This window comes from Equus quagga, chromosome 4 (assembly GCF_021613505.1).
Source record: "Equus quagga isolate Etosha38 chromosome 4, UCLA_HA_Equagga_1.0, whole genome shotgun sequence".
Classification (NCBI taxonomy): Eukaryota; Metazoa; Chordata; class Mammalia; order Perissodactyla; family Equidae; genus Equus; species Equus quagga.
In genome coordinates, this window is record NC_060270.1 from 4,466,016 (window position 1) to 4,491,157 (window position 25,142).

Sequence of the window (25,142 nt, forward strand, 5' to 3'; positions counted from 1 at the left end):
CTTCAGATTTGGCTCATACATGTTTGTTGTGCGTCACAACAAATTTGACTGAGCCTAAAAATAGCCAGCCGTCACTTCTAGACAAAGATCAGAACACAGAGGCCATGGATTGCACTCTGTACTTGTAAGGACAGCAAATTGCCATTATATGATCAAGCAGCCTGATCCTTCCACTCTGCCTCTGCAAAGTGTCTATGCCAACCTCCTCTATCGACATAGGAGGGACAACGTCCACCGCAGGCTCAGACAGCAGACAGAGCTGAACCAGCAAAGCTGTGTCCCTCCTTCAGAGCTTCTCTTCCTTCCTCCATTCAATCAGGAAATAATTATTAAGTACCCACTACGAGCCAGGACTGTACTAGGCCCTGGGGATTTATTGATCAGCAAAAGAATCAAGGTTCCTACTCAGTTGAAGGAGATAAAGAAAACAAGCAATTACAAGACAATGTGAACTGTATCTTGGTAAAGGAATCCCAGGGTGCTAGCTCGCTGAGTTGGGGGCCCGTAACTCAGACTTAGAAGGTCTTCGAACGAAGGCTTCTCCTCAAAGAATTGCATCAACTCAGCTTTGAAATCATGAGTTAGATAATTTTGCCCTCTACCCACTGGCTTTCCAAGAAGTCTCTCTCTCAGTTGCATCTACAGCTGCTGGGAAGGGACGTGGAGCAACCAAGCACCTGTGGCTGAGCTGCTCAAAAGAGAATCAGTGGCATCTCTGACTGGGATACATTCTTTCAACTTCCCGAATGGTGCCGTGTTTTCACCGTAGGCAGGAGAATCCACTCTGCCAAGTCCAGGTGTAGAAGGATTTCAGGTATTTGATCATAAGTCCTGAAAATAGTGAGGAGCACTTACTCATTCCTCATCAGAGTCAACATCTACCGTGGTCCACTCCTCACTTTTACTGACCATCACAAACACGGTGTCCCTTTGAAAGTCTTCAGACTGACCACATATTGGTTTCTTCCAGCACAGCACATGCCAAGGTGAATGGTTCACATTCCTTTTCTGTTTTCTTTAAGGCCTCTCAGAATTCTTGTTTCCTGTCCCCATAATGTGTCTTCACGTGAGGCAGCAGAGCTCAAGCAAATACACAGTTTGGGTTTTTTTTTTTTAAAGAATTCTGGCCAAAGTGATGGCGGTGGTATTTTGTTTTGTTTTTTCACTGCAATAAGCTCTCTCAATTTACCAAATCCCAAGGTAAGCTGATGTCTGACTCTTTGACCTTTAAATCTTATTTTCCAGCCATGCCCACCATCATTTTTTTGGACTTCTGAAATCATGAAAAGTGTACACTAGAGGAAACAAGCTCGATGCAAAAGGGGTGAAAATGGTGAGATTTTTCTTCCCACAGAAAGGGATGCACCTGGGTTCTCTTATTGAAGACGTTTCTTTGGAATTTTTAAAAATCTAGAATATTTTCTAAAATTTCTCCATACAGCTAAGAAAAAATGATTCAAGTTTTTTCCTCATCCTTCCCCAATTCTATAAATTCCCCTACCACAATTTTCTGCTTCCATTGGACATTCCATCACAGTTCATTGATTTGGGGGTTCCAACAAAAAAGGCCTACCCCTCGTTATCAGATACTCACCGTGGGTAGAGCAGCCTCAGAGCCGAGTCTATCCCTGGGATCAGAGTAGAATTCTGTGACATTGCATGAATGTTGGAAGTACATTCTCCCACCCTGGCAAGGTGGTTGTGTAGGGTCCAGTATGCAACTACACCCTTGTCTGATTTTTGTTGTCTGTCTCTCCCCACTTGAACGTAAGCTCTAAGGAGCAGGGACTTTATTTTGTTCCCCAGTTGCTGTGTCCCCAAGGCACAGAGCAGTGCCAGGCCTAGCGTCCGCGCTTGACTGCTACGACTGCATGTAACAAGGTGGTTTTTCTCCAGTGACAGCGTTCAGACTTGCTCCACTGAATCATCTTTGGCTGTCTTTTAGTGACGTTACCCAGGTAGATTCTGTAACTTTCTGGTCATTTTCAGCAATTAAAGGCTCAATCCAGTTTAAAGCTTCAACCTCAAATGCAATGCAGATCTTTCTCCTCTCATCCATGCTAGATTTGCACTCTGCTCTTTCATTCCTCCTCTCGGCCCAGCACCCTGTTGTGCAGGCTGGGCGTGCCAGGCTCTGGTTTTAACACCCTTGCTCTCAATCCCCCCTGTGGAGGCCCAGCTCCTCAAGTGTTTGGGGTAGGAGGTGGAAGAGTGGATGGACTGGCTTTGTTTGTGTTACTTAACCTGCTGTAGTTGAAGTGTGTTTTCCATTGACTGAAACATCTTTGCTGGGTAACTGCCACCTCTGTGAAGTCCTCCTGATTCCCAAGAAACTAACACGTCTTCGCCACACCCAAAAGTGGGAATGGGAGCTGCTCTATGCCCCCTCATCCTCAATAGTCCCATTTCTCTGATTGGAAACTTGGGGAGCGGGTACCAGGCTCCCTTCTTGCAGGCAGTCTCAGCTTTTATAAGAGAGTTTCTGGGAGCCCCCACTCTCTGGCCCCAGCCACTCACTCAGCCTTGGGGAGTGGAGAGCACCTACGTCCCCCTCCCTCCCACAGGATCACCTTCTCACCATGAACCCCGAGTCCCCCACAGGCGGATGTTCTCAGCCACCACCTCTCCCCATCTTCTGTACTTTCTTAGATAGAGTGGGGTTAGAGGGCCAGGGAGGAGAGGAAACATTAGGTTTGGTTACCACAGGGCTGGTACTTCTGGGGTCCCCTAGTAAGGCCACACTGGGCTGTGAGGAGCAACTGGTGAATCTTTTTGGATTTACCATCTCTTTGTTTTCAACTGGGACCCTACACGTCAATTTGAGCACAACAGGAGAAGTCCCACCAATATCCTGTTATTTATGCTACAAAAAGAGATTCTTTTACATTTACATCTCTCTCAGGGCCTAGCATAGTGCCTTGTCCTGTAAGCAGCGATGGAGACACTCAATAAATACTTATTAAATTCTCAATACAGGATGAGGTCCTGGAGCTGTTGACCAGAAATTCTAGGCTCCAAAGTGAAACCTGCTGAAAGAAGCTTGTGGGTATCATGTCGTGAATCCTCATGAAATCACGGAGACTTGAGACCCAGGCGAGAGTTCGTAAACCCCACTCTGAACCTTCACGGGGTTCAGGGCTGGGCTTCTCCAAAGGCTCTGGTCATCAGAAAATCTTTCATATGAGAAGAGAACGGGGATAATATTTTTTAAATGAAATGCATGCTTCAGGGGAAATTAAAAACAGAGACATTTGGGAACAACACAGTCTTTTTTCTCTGTTTGCTGCAAGCTCCTTGGGCTTTAAAATGTCTCATGAGCTCCTGGAGTCTAATGCCACCAGAATCCTAAAACAGAAACACTAGGCCACAATTTACAGATGTTTAAGAATCCTCCTCCTGTGGATTCGATTCACATTGAAGGCCTTGTCGCTGGGTTCTCTCTCTGCCACAACGCAGATAAGTAAAGTGGAGCAGTCCGTGTGGTTTTAGCTTTCACATTCTGTCTCACTAGCTTTTTTTCGATCTTCAGTGAACATATGAGATACATCCCTCTGTAATATGTGCATTCAGGGAACAAAAGTTCAGATTAGTGTGGAACGTTATTGGGGGGAGGGAGAATTAATCTAATTTTGTTGGTTTCAACTTTCCATTGAAACTTGTTTCACGTCCTTATATAAACCAATTTCCCTTTCAGTACTTTCTCATTCTTTCACTAACAAGGGACAACATCTATTTTTCTCACACAAATGCTGTATCAATGAAATAAAAGGATAGTTGTAAAATGAAACTTTGAGTTTATGGGAAAAAATCACTTTTGTTCTATCGAAGTTCTGTAATTAACCACACATCCCTGGCAAGTATTAACCTCTAGTCTTTTTCCTCATCTGTCAGTTTCAGTTTTATTGTCTATTCTGTACCAGGTTCTATGGAGAGCATTTATCCTATGTGATTAATTTATTTTGTATTCACAACAACTCTATATGGAAGGAATCATAATCTGCAATTTGGGGAAGAAGGAACAGCTTCAGGAAGCTTATGTAACTTGCACAGCGTGTGGCTTGGCCAGTCAGCAATAGAACCTGAATCTGAATGCACATTTGTTTGGTTCCAAACCCCTAATTCTAATTGCTGCGATAGGCTATGACCTAAAGCAACTCTGAGCTCCCTAAACTATCCCTCTAGGTTCCGTATTCTGAGCCATGGAGCTATTTCATTTTATTGCAAGAGGCATCATTGGTCAATTATTGCTGGTTTTACACATAATAAAAAATAGCAGATCTTAATAGTTTGTAACTACTTTTGTGTTGTGAATGGTGGAGAAAAAAGAAATATCAGGAAGCTTCATCTTCTTTGACTTTTTCTTCCAAAAATATTCTACCTAAACAAATAGATTTCCTCTTATTTTAAAGATTCCGCCACTGGGGATTCTACAGCCTTCCTCAGAAGACCGTCTGTCGTGTGCGACCGGGAGGAAGAGCTTTTCCCTGTCTGATGTGGCTCCCTGCTAGGCTAGTTTATCGTCGGTGCTTTAGAGTGAATTTGATCATTGTTTCCTATCCTTGTCTTGTGATGGGAAGTAATAGGACAGGGTGCGCTTAAGGGGAGACACAAAAATCTTGTATTGATACACCACGAGGAATGTTAATTCCTTCCTGGAACTGGTATTTCAGGGATTGTCTGTACAGATTAAAAATAGAAGGAACAAAATGTTCGTAGATGGACAGATGAGGGGCCTAAGTCTTACATAAAAGAAAAATGTTCTTCATCACCGACTCTTCTTTTAAATAACAAAAATTCAATATCATCTGTGCCTGGGACTTTTGGCCTTGGAGAAACACTTAAGGAAGAGGGTGGGGAGGAAGGAAAGGTGGCCCTAACTGACAGATAACTGATGGCATCAAGAACTATCTAATGCGCTTGATAAGAATTACCTTCTCCATATGTGCTGGCCCAGAGAACGAGAAATGTCTTGTTCTTCAGTTTTCAAGGAGTGAATCATGATTTTCCTATCAGCTAAACACTCGGTGAAAGGGAAGAAACATTTGAAAAGATAATACAGCAAAAATTTTTTTTAAGTTAGAAATGAATGAGAATTTGTAGACTTCTTTTTTTTTTTCTCTTTGGCAAAGCTATTATAAATAGCATTTTTTTTTAACAGTCTGGCTAAAACAAAACAAATGTTTCCTGTCAGCATGGAAAAAGAAATTCCTGTCTAAAATTGTGTTATCTGGTTTTTAGTCCATTTAATTAAGAAAGCTGTTAAATGTCATGCTACATGTCATCAAATGCCCTTTGTAAAACTGAGTTCAATTTTTCATGAGTTCCTTCCAGTTTTTGTGTTCTCACTATTTAACTTTAATCTTTTAGAGGTTTCTTTTAAGTACAGCCATCATTTCCAAAAGTCAAAAACATACTATTCTTGCCATAACTACTTTCTGCACGTCAGAGTTAAAAAAGATACCAGAATATAGACCTACATTGAAGACCAAGTCATCTGCTAACATATAATACGGCCACACACGTCACTGATGCTTACCTATAACGAGAACTGAGATACGGAAACTACTTGAGCTGAGTCTAATCCTCTAATGCTTCACGTTAGAAAACCTGAGACTCAGAACTTGAATGCAGTGAGGATCATAAAGTTGGCGGAGGAAAGCTGAGTCCCTTTCTACAAAGCCAGGGAACTTGCTTCACTACCACGTTGTTCAAGAAATATTTATCAAGCACCTACTATGTGCCAGGCATAGTATTAGGTTCTGATGATACAAAAGTGAATAAGACACGATGTCCAGTGTGAAGAAGCTTATAATCCAATGGGAGAGTGAAATAAATAGATTGACGATAAGTAAATTTTTGTGTAACAAATGACCTACAAACTTAGAAGCTTAAAACAGTATTCATTTATTATCTCTCAGCTTCAGGAGGTCAAAGTTTGGTCATCGTTCAGGTGCCTCACAAGGCTGCAATCAAGATGTCAGCCAGGGCTGAGTTCTCATCGGAAAGCTCACGTGGAGAAGGATTCACTCTCAAGCTCATGTGGTTGTTGGCAGGATTCAGTGCCTTGCGCCCTTTTGGACTGAGGTCCTCAGCATCTTGCTGGCTGTTTTCTGAAGGCCATCCTCAATACCCTGCTAAGTGGGCCCCCCCAGCATGGCTGCTTTTTTTTTTTTTTATCAAAGTGTGCAAGTCAAAAAGGCAACAGAGAGAGTCTGTTAACAAGATGGAGGAAGGGATAATTGGGGCCACTTGAGGGTTTATCTGCCGCAGATTTTTATAGTAAAACATGATAAATGCTGTGGAAGAGAAAGTCACAGGGCAGTGGGAGCACAGAGAATAGGCTCTCAACCAGACTAAGGAGGCTGGGCTGTCATTTGAGGTGAATTTTAAAGGATGAGGAGTCATCTGACGAATGAAGGAGGAAAGAAGGTCATTCCACACAGAAGCAGCGTCTGTAAATGCACAACATTGTTAATGTTCTTGTGGTTAAGTTGGAATTGCACACCATCAGATAATTGGGATGAACACTTTTTGCTTAAGATTAGTGAATTTTAGAGTTGAAGACTCCAGATGGAGAAACTAAGGCTCAGAGACATTAAGCCAACACGTGGTAGATATTCAATAAATGTTGAGTGAATGCATGAAATGCCTTTGTAGCTCTAGAAATGAGATTCCTCTCTCATATCCCACATAGTAAGCATGGAGGTCAACCTTCATCTCTTTAAGAAAGATAGGAGAGATAAAATTACAAGTGTTAAGAGAGAGAAGGAGGATAAAGTTTATAGTAAGAAGAATTCTAGAGACAGCCAGAATCGGGTGGAAAAGAAACAGAAAGTTTAGATTTCCATTCTGATACCTACTCCTAGAAATGAAAATAAAAGATGAAATTGCTAAGGTGTGATACCAGCTCTTTGGAGGAGAAGGGAAAAAACACTTTCCGGACATATAAGGTAATAATGAAGTTTTTACCCCTAGTTTTGTCCCTTCATTCCAGGGGGGAAAAAAGTTTTCCAGAGCCTTCTGGAGCTGGCAAAATCCTGTACAATTGCTGATCCAAGAACATACACACTTCATAACCTTCAGGACCCAAGACAAGAGATGATTTATATTTCATGTATTTATATCAGACTTAGCATTTTTGGACATATTTTGTATTTCAGCTGAAGAGCTTGTTTTCCAAATGAGGTGAAAAAAAAGAAAAGAAAAACGATGATGTCACTCTGACATTAGCAGTGATAACCTAAATGACAAATATTTTTAAGTCATAACCATTATGGGAAGTTTCTTGAACCAAAAATGAATTTGAATAGTAATGGTTGTATCTGTCCTCGCGTGCCAGGTGTGCTTGCATGAAACACGTTTGTGATTCTTCCATTCGTACGAAGTCAGACCTAAGGGTAGTCAGATTTAGTCATCTTGTTGCCCTATGGTGACGGGTAAACCCACTTGGAACCAGCTTTTGGAGAGGAAGCGGGGGAGCGTTCAGTCTAGCAGCAAAGACGCCTCTTTTCGCTGCCTCTTGGGATGCGGGTTGTGTGCTTGCTCTCCTTCCCCAGTTGCGGTGCACCCAGTCTCCTCTGCTGTGTGTGCGTACGGGTGTGTGAGGTGTTTAAAAAGTATAATTTCTGGGGCCTGGCCCCGTGGCCGAGTGGTTAAGTTCGCGCGCTCCACTGCAGGCGGCCCAGTGTTTCGTTAGTTCAAATCCTGGGTGCGGACATGGCACTGCTCGTCAAACCACGCTGAGGCAGCATCCCACATGCCACAACTAGAAGGACCCACGACGAAGAATACACAACTATGCACCGGGGGGCTTTGGGGAGAAAAAGGAAAAAAATAAAATCTTTAAAATCTTATAAAAAAAAAAAGTATAATTTCTTTCTACCCATCTGCAACAGAACCAAAATCCCTGAGGATGCAGTTTATTAAAGGATATGGAGCATGATCCTGGGGGAAGGAAGATGATTTCAAAGGAATTGGAATAAAATTATTTTTAAAATATGAAAAAATAAAGGTAATAATTAAGATGTATGTGATATGAAAGCATTCTTTGAGAGTATTGTAGAAAAGACAATTTATCAGATGCTTTAAGATTCAGAAACATTTTTTAATTCTTTGATGAGAGGATGTTCGAAGGCAGAAACCTTAAAGCTCTTAATGAGGTACATCAAACTTGGAGAGAAGTAAATATTCAATTATCTAGACTCTCTCTTCCCAACGTGCTGCCGGAGGAGAAAGCAGGTCTTTGGGGACTTGAGTTATTCCCTTGATTGTCCTCTCCAGGGTACACTGATTAACTATGTGGCGTATCCACTTGAGAGCCTGCGAGCTGTTAACACAGAAGAGACGCAGTTAATCTAGAGCTGGAGAAGCTTGAGGACTCCACAGAGGCCAAGACGAAACCAATGGTAGCGAGTCTCCACCGCTCAGAGCAGGGAAAATTGGTGACTTCCGCATTTTCAGAAAAGCCATTGAAAAGAGAGGTAGAAAACCTATTCTCTATTTCAATATCTAAATTTCTTATATGTAAATGGCATTGTCTCTTCTTTTATGTAAAAAATAACCATTACGTACTTTGATTCAGAAGAAAGGGTTTGGTACTTCCCTTAGATGTGTATCGGAACTACTCCTTCCTATCCTCCATGCTTTCTTACCTTCTCTTGTATTTTCCATCTCTTCTTCTCTGTGGATTACATTCTGTGTTCTTTCCTTATGCCTTCAGTTTATCTAGTCTTTCGTTTAACCCATCTGTTGAGGTTTTTATTTTAGTAACATATTTTCATTTTTAATGACTTTCATTTCTATAATTTATATTTGGTTCTTTTCTTAAAAAAATTTGCCCTTTTTTCAGGATGGCCTCCTTTTTTCCTATTAATTTATTCGTTCTATTCTCACTGATCATTCATCATACACTTATTTTTAAGTCTCTTTTAGGTGACTACACTATCAGTGGTTTAATTTATCTAATAGAATTCTTCCATCATTGCATCAATTAACTCTTTCGTAAGCAGTGAGTTTCTGCTTGTGCTTTGTAATTTCTGTCTGTGAGCTCATCATCAGGGAGAGTTGCCTCCTACCTCTGTGCTGATTATACCCCAAAATGAGGAGATTCCTTTTGGAGTGTTTTGCATTGTCCTTTTCTGGCGCTCTACAAGTTTCCCCAGTTCTGGACCAGCTTTACCTTAGACTCTGAGGTTGTGTTTCTGCGCTACTTGGGTTATTCAAATTCAGATCCCACAGCAGTCTCGATGTGGACTTACGATTTCCACGAGTCTTTCCTCCCATGGCCCAGGGCAGGTGATCTGTTTCTGTGCCACATCCCCTTGCTGTATCCCATGCCTGTGTCTGGAGCAGAGTTTTCTAGCTCCCTTCATTAACTGGACAGACTACTTCCAGATATATTTCCCCATTGTACAAAGAGCTTTAGACATTAGCTTCTAAAGCTACATCCACTCTTATACCCTTAGCCTGCTTGGTATCCACCACTCACTACAGTGCCTTCAGTTTCCTCTATTTCCTGCTAGTTGGAGATTTCTCTTTCTGACTTTTGAACTCAGCTTTGTAGCTAATATTTTTAATTTATATTGTAGCTGACATTACTATATATTTTGAGTTAGAAGACATGCTTACTATATCTGCTTAGTCAACCAACCTTCCCAGAAATCAATTTTGTAGCTGAAAAAAACAAATTTGGGAATTTTTGTAGCTAGATACCTTTTTGAAGTAGTGTTTTACAAGTAAGAAATAGACTCACTTGTTTGAATTATCAGACTTTCATTTCTGTTGACTCTTCCATTTTTTGTGAACACTTTGAAAAATGTTTAAGAAACCCTTTGTAGTGAAAAATGATACAAGGTCCTAAGTCCGTCAACATTACGACATGTGGTTAGCGAAAGGGTGACACCGAGATTAGTACCACCGACTTTGGCACCAAAACATGAAGGAGAAGGGTGGGGTCGCCCTCCTTGATCGAGAGTGGAAGTCCTTGAATTTTCTGACAAAAAGGGATCTGAGTGAATTATCAGACTTGGAGATTAGGGATATCCTTCTTCCCCTCAATGCCTGTTATGAGACCACTGCCCACAGGTTTTCTGCCGCTCATTTCAATAGCTTTTCTGAAAATGTGGAAGTTAGTAAGTCATTTTTCCTGCTCAAAACATTTTATACCTCTTTATATATTAAAACAGTTTTTGCTTTTGATGTAAAAAATATTAGTTTATTATTCGTGGTGTTAAACAGTTTATTATTAATCCTTAACATTTATTTATATGAAAGTAAATTTTGAAGAACAGTATTTTGGGAGAAAGTATTTTTTTCTTCTTTTTTTATTATTATTTTATTTTCCTGCCTTTGTTTCACTCTGATTCTGAGACAGTTGTTGGTTTGGGGGGGTATTTCTTTTAAAATCTCATTTTATGTACAGGTAGCAGACCATTGGTGTTAAGAGTCTCAGTTCTAGAGTCAGAGCCCCCAGGTTTGAATCCAGCCTCCACCACTTACTACTGATTGTGCGACTGTGGGCAAGCATTTTAACCTCTGTGTCTCAGTTTCCACATAGGGACAAAGGGGATGACGATGATAATAATATATCTGCCACAGAGGGTTGTTATAAGGACGAAATGAATTGATATATACAAAGCACTTCGAAGAGCCCTCAATATGTGTTATTTGTTGTTGTTATATTTCCGATTTCCACAAGGCTTTCTGCTCAGACATCTCTCAGAGAGTGTTCCTAGCCATAACCTAGCCTGATGATGTCATGGTTTTGGGGACAAATCTCATGGCATAGTATCTTGAGGCATAGAGAAAGAAACAGTCCTATGTTGTCACTTATCATCTCCTGCTTTTTTCATGAATGGGTGACTTAGGTAATAAATGCAAATACCCCTTCCTTTTTTCAATCGAAACCCTTGTTGAGACTGCTTACAGGAAATCTCTTGAGAGGGGAGGGAGTTGAGGCACAAGAAGAACCCTTTAGCTCTGTGGCCAGAGGGGGCCCTCACACCCCCTGCAGCCCCGGGGGGGGGGGGGGAAGGGGGGGTCCTGTGGCCAAGGTAAACACACTTGGCCGGGAGCGCCCAGCTCACTCCACCCATCAACTCAGAGGTGAAGGTTTTGCGCTGTGGTGTTGCTACTCCACCCAGCTTCTGTTCCATTTTTATATACCTTTGTGATAAAGTGTATTGTACGCGTTAAAGAAAAGGCTTGAAGGTGTGGCTGACAAGCAGGAAAGCAATATCCTGCCACACTGCCTCAGACACCTCGTGGCTCACCCTCTCTATTCTGGCCGCAGAGCTCTGGCTCTGTGAAAGCAAGAGTGGTCACTCACCACCTGGGAAAATGCCATAAATTGTCCCTGGTGATGTGTGCTCTGCCAAACACCCGGCAATATGACTCAGCTCGCCATGGCCAGTCACAGAAAGAATATCAGTGCACCTTGCTTTCTTTAAAAAGTGTGTTGCTGAAACTGCATAAAAATCAAATGTTTGCAAGTTCAATCCCTTCTTAAATGCATTGGGAATTTGCTGCTTAATGAATGCTGCAGAAGGCTATTTTATTGAATAATAAAATTCCTTTGTAAAGTAATAATGGCCCTTTAGCTTATCTGTTTCATATTTAGAATTCTGGCGTCTGGTTTTCCTTAAAGAAGACACACCTGTAGTATCAGTTTCTCCACTCTAGGTGTCACGTGGTCGTTGGGTGCTCAGTTTTCTTCAGGGGAGTATTATGGACCAGACTCAAGGACCTCTGCAGTTCCTCCAGCTCGAAATTCACTGTCTTATGAGGTGCTCTAGGAATAATTAGAGAGGTGTCCTTTGGTCTGGTTATTCTTTCTGATCTTATCATTTCATCCATAGTCCGAGGGAACTCATGCTCCCACCATCAGTTTCTCTGACAGCTCCATTTGGTGCTTCACTATGGGGCTGGCCTGACCGCCTGTGGCCGTGGCCTGGAAGGGTAGAGGCACAGTAAAGGAGGTGGTGACGCTCCCTCAGAGACCTCTTTCCATGGCTACTTTTTCCTGCTTAATTTTTGGCCCAGAGAAAAATCCAATAAGATCAGGACTGTCTCTAGCAGCTTCATAGGTTAAGACCTTCCTTCTGGATGTTCCCTGGAGCCTAAGACACTATATACGATGTATCATTATTTGCTGTGAGCACCAGTGATGCACAAAGGGAAAATCGTATTAACTGTACTTCATGTCCTGGAAAAGAGTACAATGAGTCGATTTGGTTACTTGCCCAAGTCAACCAGCCAGTTACTAATGAAGCTAAAAGTGATCTATTATGTGACAGAATTAGTAGGCTCTGCTGCTTGAAGTTGAAGTGTCTGACCCCAGCAGGATTTAGTTAGCAACTTTCCTTATCGTCCCCACGGAATGTCACACTCTTCATCCAGGGAATTCAGACATTCACCAACTCACCCTTGGAATTATCTCAAGAACAAAAGGTAGCTGAAAGGTGAGATTTCAAACATTAATGAGACGTTGGCGGTATAGCTCAGTTCGCAGAAGCCACAGCCTCTAAACACGAATGTAACTGGAATTGTGACTCTCTCAGTGTCCGAAGAAGTGCTTCTATGTTGGTGTAAACATTTGAAGTCACAGAGATAAAGAAGAGTGTGATTCACAGCAGTATTATTTCATCTCGCTTAATGGCATGAATCAATGTGGTAATCACTATGAAATGACTTGGCAGACTTCAGAGAACTGATAATTATATTTGGCATTATTACTGGTTATAGGAATAATAATGTTGTAAACTATCAGTTGGCATTAAAAAATCATGAAAGATATGAAACACTTTATGCAAATAAATATGACAATTTGTATGAAATTATTATCAAACTGACACAGAAAAAATGGCAAATCTGAATTGTCCAATATTATTAAAGAAATTGAACCTATTTTTTATAAACTTTCCCACAAAGAAAACTGCACATTCAGATAGTTCCACCAGTGAATTATTCCAGAATTTAAAGAATAAATAAGACCAATCTAACACAAGCAGTTCCAGAGAATAGAAAAAAGGAATAAGAGCTATTATCTACCAGCCCTACATCATCTTATGCCAAAGCTTGACAAGGACATTATGAGAAAGAAAAATAGCCAACATATAGATGCAAAAATCATAAGCAACGTTAGCATGACCAAGTGGGCTTTATTCCAGGAATGCAAGGGTGGTTTACGATTCAAAAATCAATCAGTGTTAATTCTCTACATTAACAGAAAAAAGCAGAAAATCGCATAATACATTTAAAAGATTCAGAAAAAGTGTTAGATAAAATTCAGCTGATAAAAGTGCCTAGCAAACCAAGAGGGCTTCCTTAATCTGATGGCATACTTAGAAAAGTTTTATAGCAAGTACTATCCTTACTTGTGATTTTTGGAACAAGACAAGGTTGCCCCCATCACCATTTTTGTTCAAATTATACTGGAGATTGTAGTCAGTGCAATAAGGCAAGAAATAGAAATAAAAGGCATAGGAATTGGAAATGAAAAAATAACAATTTTAATTATTCATTATTAGAATGAATAAGTGCGTTTATCAAGCCCATTGGGTGCAAGGTCCAATATTCAAAAAGTGATTAACTTCTATAAACAAACATTAAACAAACAGAAAATGCAACTTTTTTAAAGATACCATTTATAGTAGCATTAACAACATCAGCTTAGCAGGTGTATGCAAAGGAGTTTAAAACATAAACATCAAAAAATGACTATTGTAAGAGTAATAATAATCTGATGGGACAAGTGCTTAAAAATCTAAAATCCATGTAAATATGAGTAATTTTTAATAATCATCTTCTAAGGCCAATAGTCAAGTCTTTCTTCCTCTTCGTCTCCCTGTCTTCTCTTAGCTATCACAGCTATTTGAAAATTCAGCAGTGATTCTCTGGCAACATCAGAAAATAGGAATAGACTTCAGGAAACCTTCCATGGAAGCCACTGGCTTTTAATTGGTTTTGTGTCTCAGAGGGAGAGTACCAAAAGAGACTAAACTGATACATGATAGTCAAGGTCTTTCTGGCTCTCTTAAAAGCATAATCCTTCATGTAATCTGATAGCTTCTTCATGCAGAATATCTTAGAGTGTACCACATGAAAACGTACAAGGTGTCTAGAGAAGCAATTCTGAACTAATAGAGAACTTCTGAATACCATCTCTGACAAGGTCTAGAGTATTCAAATGTTATGTGACTCTGCGTTGAATTTGCTAGACACTGGGGTTGACTACAAGCCTTCTTTCGTACTTTTCCATGCAGTTCCTCACTCAGAACAGCTCCAGGTGTCTATGGGAAGGCTCTGTAAGACAAAGAGCTAGGACTTGGCCATTTACACACAGACCACAATGAATTACCCAGAGTGTGCTGGCAGGAGGACTCGAACTTGAGGACATGGGACAGTCTGCACAGGTTGCCAATGGTTTGTGAGAGTTGTGAGAAAACAAAGGGAAAATTAAAAAATGTCTTACTGGCATGATTTACATTGGACAACATGAGCACATTCCAGTCAATCCACTTCGTAGACATGATCTCACTGGTCTCCCCAACATCCCCAACAAGGAAACAAGGGGGACGGGTGTGACTCCACCCTTGAGGCCAGAAGCCCCATCCTGCACTCTCACTTGTGGCTAGGAGTGGGTGGAACACATTTATTCGGGGGAACAAATTACCGTCTTCCTTGCCCTGCCTCCTCAACATGTGGGTGAACGTTTGCCATTCCCTGCTTGAGGCCATACAATTCCCAAAACAACTTGTCTGAGATGTTGGTGACTGAGTCACTGGCCAGTGATAATTCTCAAACAGCTGCTGGTTTGTTTCTCAACCATTGTTTGGCCATGCTGACTTGGACTCGATACACCGTGTAACCTAAGTGCCGGGGATGAAATTTTCCTCATTGGCCTAGAGGAGGCTTTTAAGAAAGGGAAGACAATGGTGACTGTGGAAGGAGAGGCATTCTATACTTGTGCGCTAGAAGGATATGTTGCCAACACCACACTCAAGCTGAAGATGAGATTTGAGACAAAGAAAAGTAAGCACATTGGGCATCCAGAAGTCCTCGCAGATAGTAAACTAGACCTCCATTTTTCTATTGGTTTTTTCTGCAACTGTATTGCCTCTCAGGACCTATTTCCCTCCTCCCTTAGGTGTGATTTTGAAAAATAAAATTTGTGGCAGGATTGTTCAAATTCTCCATCAAAACATTCCCTAGTAATTACAATGTTGAAGAGAGGTCATTGGTAAAGAGAACAATATAACAGCAAAAATTTATCAAATAGTATTTTTCACATCGGGAAATACAAGATAATTTATTCAAAAACCAACCATTTAAGGTTCATGTTTGATTCTCCTATACTTCAAGATATGTTTGAGTTTTTCTTTCTGCCACTACAAATAAAACTGTCCCAATATTGAGGGATGAAAAGCACATAAGATCAGTCTCCATTTAAATGTTGACACACATGCTCACTCTACCCACATATGGATGTCTCTTACGGATATAGAACTCAGCAGCTTCTAGCAGTCATCTGAGATGAGCACCATATGTGACACAGTAATGCATTATTTCACTAAAGCTTTCAGAGCTTAAGAAAATAGCCTGAGGAATAAGGCTGCTCCTTTCTGAGCCAAGCTTGCAATCTTCTAAGTCCAAGACGTGCTTGAAAACAGTCATTAGGTAATTGTAAAAGCCAAGGGAGATCAGCTTAAGAATATGAAATAATATTACTACTGACTGCCCTTTTCTGCATTCAATCCAGATGGAAGCTGGACATATGGGAAGTGACATTTGTATAATAGCAAAGAAAAGAACGAGAGAGCAAGCTTCCCACCTATGTTCTCTTTGTAGGGGTTTATTACTATCCGCTCTCTAAACTCCCCAGAAAATGGGAAAATTATATGTTTATTACATTATGGAGAGTCTCCCTCTGTCTTTCTGTGACACAGTTCAGTTCACTGTAAGGCGATTTCATTTCATATTTCGTATGGCAATAGTGGCATACTAGTTTTATTGAAATCAACAACATGAAAGTCAGTTCTTGATATCAAATAAAGAGCCTTGAAATGGGAATCCAAAGACTTCAGTCTCACTAGCTTGGTGAATGATCTAGAGCAGATCACTTAACCTCTTTCAGCCTTGCTTGCCTGTCTGTCAAATGAGAGAGAGGAAATAAATGATCTTCCTGGGTCTTTCCAGAATTATTCTATTCTTTTTGCAAATTGGTTTATGTTTACAGAAAAGGTTCAGTCTGTTTCTGGCATGGCAATGACCGACTCAGAATCTCTATTTAGGATAGTGGGAAAAATAGGCCAGCACGTTTACAGGATGAATTACTGTGGCTAAAAGATACATAAATATGGAGTCGACTGTACTTTTAATATCCGGAGAAATTTCCGTCCCTGAGTTACTTCACCAGCAACTCTTCCTTCACCTATCCCTCGCTGAGAGTGTCCAGTAACACTAGGTCAGCAATTGTAGACTCTATTTTCTAAGAAAACTCTTATATTTTCCATCTGCAAAATTTTCACACCAATGGCCTTTTTCCTTAAAGGTCCAAAGGAAACTAAAAGATTAGAGGGAGAAAAAAGATTTATGTAGAAAGAGTTTCTGACTGGGGAGTGTATTTAGTCTAGAAACAAAAACTCTGAAATGTGGCTGGCTTAATAAAAGTCATCAAGAATATGAAAACCCAGCTGCTCTATGTTTCCTTAGAGACAACAACCCAAGGAAACTGCCTTCAATTACAGCAGAAGGGGGCGCTTTGGGTTAGACCCAAGGAGTTTCCTGGTTGGGTCTCTGAAACACGTCACTACAAGAGGAGATTTTAACCACGTCTCAGGGGTATCTTGAGACTTGAGACGGATGTGACACTAATAGCAGCTCACGGGTAGGAAAGGCGTCTACATTCAGGCTCTACACTGAGTACACTGCATTCATTATGTCCATTCATCAGCACAACAGCCCTGTGAGAGGAACCTTATTGTTGTTCTCATTCTATAGATAAGAAGACAGCCGAAGGTTTTAGTAGCTAGCAAGCAGAGGAGCGGGGGCTGTCACTCAGAGAGTTGGACTCCAGAGCCCGCTCTCTTCCGTAGGATGTGGTTCCTCTGTGCAACAGATCGATTCTCTTCTAGTTAGCTCCAGTTTTATTTGAAATAAGAAAAGGAAGCTATTGGATTTGACCTTCAAGTGTAGGGAGACCTTGTAACAGAGAAATGTAATTTGACGTTCTCCGTCTCCACTAACTTCAAAATCATTGGAAATGGCTTGAGTGGCTCAGAGTTGTGTAAAGGTCATGGAATGTGGCTGAACTTACTACTTTGTGACCTTGGGCATGTCACGAACCTCTCGTGCTCAGTTTCCTCTTTCACCTATTCAACACTATTCATTGAGCACACACTTCTATCTGAAATTCAGTGGTGTAAAATCTGGAAAAGGAAACGAATCGTAATTCCCTCACAGAGTTGTTGTGTTTACCACTGTCAGCGTGAATTCCCTTCCCACCTTCCCTCTGCACAAAAGACTTGTGTTCCAGAAGGAACATCTTTCGGTCATTAAGTGTTGTGAAATATGCTTCCAAGTGCAGAAAGGAAGAATACAGAACTGCTATCTTCTGAATGAAAGATGCTTTTTTCCAGAAACAATCCAGAGAGAAAAGTCCCCAGCAGGGTCATTATTTGCTTTCTCATGTGTAGTCTCATAGAATTGTTCGTATCTCTATTACAGTGCATATCATATTCTATTTACCTTTTACATGTCTTTCTCTCCAAGACTCTGGATTCTAGAAGGCAATATCCATCCTTTCCTCCTTTCCATATTTACCAAGATAATCTCCAAACCTGGGCCTGGCACATCTTAGCACTCATAAAATATTTGTTGAATGAATGAATAACTCAGTGAAGTTTCCTAGTTGAAAAAAGGGGAATAAAATCCCTGGAGAGAAAAGATAAATTGAAACTTATTTCACATACTAAGACCGATAGACCATCCACTGAAAACAAAAATCGTGTTTTGCTTTATTTAGATGTAGAAAGAGCTATAACTAGGCACAATATGTAAGCGTCTTTCACAATTGTTTAAAACCTCCAGAACGCCCTTCTCAGCAGCTCCTGAGGGACAGCATAAATTCTGGTTTGTGAAAGGGAGTGGGTGGTCCTGCTGGGGAGCACGTGGATAGGACCACAGGATTTCTTCCAGCCTGAGCTTCACTGACTCAGTGATTCCAAATGAACCCTTGGGAATCCTTCCAATCAAATGATTCTTTCCAGTTACCCTGACTATGTCTCGAACAAGCTCACATAAACAGAGTCCAAATATTTAACCTGTTGTTGTCATGTTGCAAATGTTCTGTTTTTACATCAGTGGATGCTTCAGCCGAGCACGTGTGCCGTGGATGTGGGCCGGTAGAGACTGTGACTCTGTCTCTATAAGACCAGAACAACAGGCTGGAAAGCTGAACATTTCATGAAACCAAGTTTGGGGGCAAAGATCTGAAATAAGCTACGTCTGTTAAAGTGAACTGAATAAGTAAACTCATCAGTCAAACAGGTTCAGGTCCTGGGAGCCTACCTCACTGTCCTCGGGTCTGAAACCTCAGCATCCTGCATTCACTCTGGCCTTTCAGCATCCAATGATGTAAGCCACACGTGCCATGGGGACCACACTCAGAGCAGGAATTTGTAAGAAGGTCTCTCTTCGCAAGTTTAATCACGGTACCAAGCACCTCCTGGGTGTCTGGGACTGTCCTAGACATTTTATATACATTCTCTGTAATCCTAAAAACAATCCTGAAAGGCAGAGGTCGCTACACTCATTTTATATCTGCAGACGTGGGGCTTCAGAGAGGTTATACAAACTGCCCAATGCTGTCCAGCTACCAACTTAGAGTTAGAATTCAGATTCAAACGCCTCTCTCTGCTTGCCTTCCTAAAGTAGCGGGTAGGGCTCAGCGTACCGTTGGATCATTTACGAGCATTTAAACCTGAAAGCTGTGAAACGAGAGACCAGCAGACATAAAGCGTTGTTGAATGAGCAGTTCCTATTCTTTAATAAGGGTTTGTGATTTGGTTTAAACCAGTTGTATGTATTTTTCCTACTGAAATGGAGAGTCGTCAGATCTCAGTAACCCATTGCTATTTGCGAATTGCTAGTATTATTTTACTGATAAAATCATTTTTTAAGATAGAATAGCATGTTTTGTTTATAATGTCTGAATTTAGTGCCTTGGAGAATAATTTTCTGAACAAGAATTGTGGTTGCATTACCTAATTCCAAAAGGTCGCCACAATTTGAGAAGGCCCTGGAGGGGAAGCGTGTCTTAAGTCAAGTTGACCTCAAGTTCTCACTCTTAACAGACATGGAAATAGTTTTGACAGGACTGTCATCCTATTTGTTGGTGTAACTACAGCTGGAAGGGAGAATAAAAGGCGATGCTTTTCTCCCCACTTTCTCCATGACACCTACAGCTCAACTGTGCTCTTCATGAAGAAAATATTTGAGTATTTTGCAAATGTTAACATCTTCCAAAAAATGTTAATATGCTAGTTTATTGCCTCACTCTAAGGAATAAATAAATTTATTCTTAATGCTATAAAGACTCTACAGAAAAATTATGTCACTCAACTAAAATGAAAGCTCAGGCAATAAGAAGACAAATGCAAATAATGCAAAATACATCATTAAAAGCTGATGGAAAGGGACGCTGCTGACCACTGTGGTACTAGCCTCACAAGTGGTGAGAAGGAGGCATAGGAATTTGTGTACCCTTGGTGGGCCCCAAACTTGAATATCTTCCTATTGCCACACATGTCAATCTTTTACTTTGAATTTTACTTTATGTACATACCCAGGAAGTAATATTAATTTAGTCACATTCTACTGGATAATAAGATTAGTATGCTATTGTTGCCATCTTTGCTAATCTTTTTTTCTGTTTCCTCATGAACTTAAAAATTTGCCAAATAAAAACGTGTCAATGTGAAGAAAAGAAATGAGACTCTCCCTTCCCTGCGCAGTCTATACCATACCCAGTGTCAATATACATTTTTCTCCCCTTTTCTTTATGTTAGAGAATTTTAGAGCGTTTTCCAAAATTCTCCTATATTGGTTTTCCATTTATGATTCTCCTTCTGCTGGCTTTCTACATAGAGTAAAAGAATTTGTTTTTAATCCAAACTTAGAGAATTTACCTCTGGATACTAAAAGCTTGTGGGCAAGTCATGTTGATTTTGCTTATTTCAGTCTGTAATACAGTAATAAATAGAATAAGTTCTTAACACGAGTGCTAATTCATCCACCATGGCCGTTTTCTGTGATTAAAAAACACAGATATGATAGGCTGCCCTACCCAGGTGGCTGCTCAGCTGGGGACTCTGCAAGCTTTAACCACACAAGGGTTTTTATTTTTGTCTTTTTTGTCTTTAATATTACATAAAATAGTTTTGCTTCTAATAAATATCTTAATATTATCCTTCTTCATCAAATGCTGGAACAGAAATCCCTCTTTTGCCACTTTTGAAAATTTAACAACTTCACTCCATTAGAACTAACCGTGTAGCCCTAAATTGATCTTAAAATTTCCCAGATAAGGCAAAATAAATTTAAGCCATATGTTGCATCCTCATAACAATACTAGAATCAAGCGTTACATTTCTGACAAAAGACCTGCACCCAACTTTTAATAGAGTTTACCACCATACCCTATAATATGAATGAGACACTTTATTCAGTTTAGTATAAAGCTTTTTACAACACATGAAGATGAAAAGAGAACAATGAAGTAGCTAATCCTTCATTTCACTTCCTGTTGGTTTACTTACTAGATTTCAGAGAGCATGAATCCAGAAAAGGGTGCACAAGTAAGAGCCAGAGGACTCTGGGGAGAGGGCCACACTGACGCCGGAAGCCAGAGAAATAGCTGTGTCCTGCTAGCCTGAGGAGAACCGGAAGGCTCCAGGGGAGCACTCCCAAGGCCCAGAGGCAGAGAAACAAAGGCTGAGGAGCAGCAGGACATTAGGGCCACATGGTTGGGCACTTCTGCCGTCAGTGCCCAGTGTGACCACCGCCGTGACCCTGGCCAAGCCCCGTAACTGTCCATCTCTGAAAGTCCGGATGCAGCGGCACCGCCAGCAGCAGGCGGACCAGTGGTGGCCAAGTCAGAGAAATAAAATTCAAATCAGCTGCCCTCGCTGCCTTTTTGACGTTAGACAAGTCGCTAAAATGCTCTCAGTCCCTGTCTCCTAATCTGTAGAATATCGGTAATAACAAGGATTGTACTTAAGGTTGTAAGACAGTGGAGGGAAAAGCACTTCGTGTGCTGTTAGGCACCGGGCAGATGTTAGCTATCCTCATCTGTGTGTGTGTGTGCGTGCGTGTACTTACTATTATTGTGGAATAAGTGATTCTACAACTCTTACAGTTCCCAGATGGAGAGGGGTGGATGTGACGAGGCCGGGTGTGGGAGCTGTGCCTGGGCGGAAGGCCGAGGCCGCGCACACACTCCCCGGGGGAAACGTGCACCAGGTGTTGACAGTTGTAACTCCGTCTGCGCGCTGGATGCCACCCGATTCTTACCAACAGACTTGATGTGGACCAGAGAGTCCCAACACTATCTTTATTCAGGGTTCAAACGGAAGAGCAGCATGTCAGTGAGGCTTCCGTGAGAAACTTATAATCTTATGATGACAACTGACTTAATGTGATTGTTGTAAAAACTTAATGAAACCATGTAAGTGAGAGAATAACAAGTGTTTGCAATTTTGGAGGTTTCACAAATAATTGTGCAGCCCCTGTCAAAATAGTTCCTTGTACTCTGCATCTTCCCACACACTCGATGAATCATTTTACCCATGAATTGCCTGTAGAAGAAGGTGGCAGAGAGAAAGTTGCATATTAAGATTCCGTGAACAGCTGCTACACCCCCAGCACTTCTTCACCAGGATGATCTCAATGCTCACGCAAAACCCCAGAGTGCCTCCCAGACCCTTAGAGGAAGAAGCTTCCACGTAGCTCTGGGTTTAACTGTATTTTGTGTTCTGAAATCTATTTATGTTATATTGGAAATCCATTCTCAAATCATGCCAAGTGATAGCGTGTTAGTTTCCTATTGCTGCTGTAACAAAGTACCGCAAACTTAGTAACACGAACAACAAAATTTAATATCTTACAGTTCTGGGGGTCAGAAGTCCAAAGAAGTCTACAAGGCTAAAGTCTGGGTGTCAGCAGGCCTGCAGTCCATCTGGAGGCTCCAGGGGGAAATCCATTTCCTTGCCTCCTCCAGCTTCTAGAGGCTGCCTGTGTTCCTTGGCTCATGGCCCTTCCTCTGTCTTCAAAGTACATTGCTCCAGCCTCCACTCTCGTCATCACGGCTCCTTTTCTGACTCTGACACTCTTGCCTCCCTTCTATAGGGACCCTCGTGAGTAGATTGGCCCCAACCAGACCATCCCAGGTACTCTCCCCATCTCAAGATCCTACGTTGAATCACGTCTGCATAGTCCCTTTTGCCATGAAAAATAATATGTTCACAGGGTCTGGGCATTAGGACGTGGACAGGTTGGGAAGTCCACTATTCAGCATACCACAGATAATTTCCCAAGTTATCATTACTTTTTCTCTAAAGGGAAATAACGCATTGGGAGCATTAAAAATTTTGTTTACATATGCCCAGTGAGCCTATGTGATTGAGCTCTGCAATCCTTGTGTCCAGTTTTTTCCGCCCAAGTCAGTCTAACACACAAGGTTTCTCACCCTCAGCACTATTGACATTTTTGGGCCAGATATTTCTCTGTTGGGTGGGGCTGTCCTGTGCATTGTGGGAATTCTAGAAACATCCTTGGCCTTTACCCCCTAGATGCCGGTAGCACTGCCCCCACAGTTGTGACAACCAAAAATGTGTCTATACATAAACCAAATGTCCTCTGAGTGGAAAAAAATCACCCTCAGTGGAGAACCACCGGTCTAACAGAGAGCAGCCGAAGTGTTGTAATGGCCTCTTTAACATCAGTAACTCCTAGAAGGCAAAAGATTGGGGGGTATCGACAGCTCATCTCAAGGGGGCAAACGTGAGTCATTTATCTCAGCTTTGCAGGCTAAATTTACTACTAATTTGGTTTATCCAAAAGACAAGAAACTCAGAGTTGAGTGTTCCTCGCTGGCATTGACTCACCTATGGGACGTGGACAGTGTGGGTTATGTACAAGGCTTTCAGTTCTTGGGTACCAGGCTGAGCGATGCCTCCGTACGTCACCTCTCTCAGGGGCTGTGAGCTGTTCCATGGCAGGATCCATGTCTTCCTGTCCTGTTTCCACAGACCGTGATCTCCTCAGCCTAAATCTAGCCTCCTTTCCGTTATCCTGTGCTGGTCTCAAACGGGGCTGACAGTGGTTCTGAGAGCACGCAGGCCGGGCCCCAGAGCCCAGTTCTTGGCCAGTTCCTGCTCGACTCCCAAGCTTCAGTCCTTTGTACACCTTTCAAAATTTCTTTTTGCCATTGTTTACTTGATATTTGTCTTTAAATCGACTTACTTTTTTCAAATATAAATACTACTTTGGCAATAATATACATGGAATCATAGATTTTAGAATGCTATTATAATTTTTCTAAAATGCATTAAATTAAATATGTAACTATAAAATTGTTAATGTTTGTCCACATGCCATTTAACAGGGTCTCATCGTTAGATGCACCTACGATACTTTGAGACACATTGCCCTGGAGGCGACCAACGTCAGCAAAGCCTGACATTTATTTGTAATTCTAAAGATGTTTTTCCCATCTATTCAAGTTCCTCACAGATGGAGGACATCAGGGTGCGACACAGCAAACAGCCCGAGAGATGCCAGAGCCTGCTCCCCAGAGAGAACCGCATGCTTTCCTAGAAATCGTCCTTTTCATTTCCCTTTAAAATATGTAATAGTTAAAATGTACATCCTTAAAAAACAGCTTTACCAAGTCGTCTGTACTAGTTTGTTTAACGTAAGACTTTAGCCAGATAACCACAGAAAAAGTAAACTAAAACGTCGGGGAAAATCATCCAGATCAGAATTTCCCAAAGGGTATTCCACAAAACATTAGTTCCATAGGATCTTAATATACATCACAGGATAAAAAGGGGGGAAAGCAGGGGGACATGTAGGGTCAATAATTCTGGGAAATGCTGTTAAAATTAAGAGAATGTTTTCATTGTAAGACTTCTCAGGGACTTTCATAGTCTACTGTGCTTTGTGAAATTTAAGGAAATATATATTAAGCAGGCAGTCTTACATTTATTTAACGACAAAAATCTTTTTTGTTTTCCCTAAGAGCATTTCATGGGACTGGTGTTCTAAGGGACATATTTTGGAAAATGCTAATCTGTCTAGATTAGAGAAAATTTTATTTTCCTCAGACCAAGGAGAACAAACTCTAGCGTAATGATATTTCTAAATGCAGGCTATCTTATTTTTTAAAATACCTAGAGGTACAGACTATCTTTTCTGGATTAACTTTGTTAATCACTGCCTTGTACCCCCAGGAACTCAAAAAATATTATTGGATGTGAATGATAAATAAACAGAAAGACACTGTGCAAGTTCTTCTACGGGCCATAGCGTGGTTTATCCTGGCTACTTCTTTACTTTGAGAAGTAATTAACTTCTTTTTATCTTAACTCATAAAGCTCCACAGAATGTGGGCCCTGAGCATCTTTGCCGAAGCTATCGCCTAAAGAGCATTCACAGGCAGCTGTTCAAATTCTCAGAATCAGCAAACAGGATATTTTCCTTAGTGGCCTCTTACTTCCACTCCGTGCACAGTACACAAATAGGCCGGGGTCATTCTAAGTGGAGAGTGAGGCCATGAAGTGAGAATCAGTTAATTTGTCAAATTTAATTTTTCTGCCAACTACCGCATATGGTTTGACATGAAATTGTGAAAGTCAGTGAGGTAGTATGGCCAAAGCACTGCGCCCAGAGTGACTCCTAAGAGACGTGAAGCCCCAAAATATTCTCAAACAGAGTTTAAGCGTTGGAAGAGAGATGAGAGATGTAGAAGGTGACGATCGTCAAACTGAGTCGTAGTAGCAGGAACTCTTGGATGGAGTGCGCTGCTCAGCTGTGGGAGCCTGGGCAAGTCACTTTGCAGCTTTAGTCCCACTTTCATCTAGCGA

General features: G+C 41.3%; 1 protein-coding gene across 4 annotated transcripts in view; it reads left to right on the forward strand.

Moving 5' to 3' along the window:
- The window catches only part of COL8A1 (collagen type VIII alpha 1 chain), a 136,900-nt gene that overhangs the window by 23,716 nt on the left and 88,042 nt on the right, over positions 1 to 25,142 (forward strand). The window contains exon 1 of one of the 4 annotated variants that reach the window (XM_046659685.1): positions 8,291 to 8,405. The exons of the other annotated variants lie outside the window; for them this stretch is intronic. The gene's annotated coding sequence lies outside the window, so the exon portion shown is untranslated. Of the gene's footprint in view, positions 1 to 8,290; positions 8,406 to 25,142 lie in introns of those variants that run through there. 4 annotated transcript variants of the gene reach the window in all.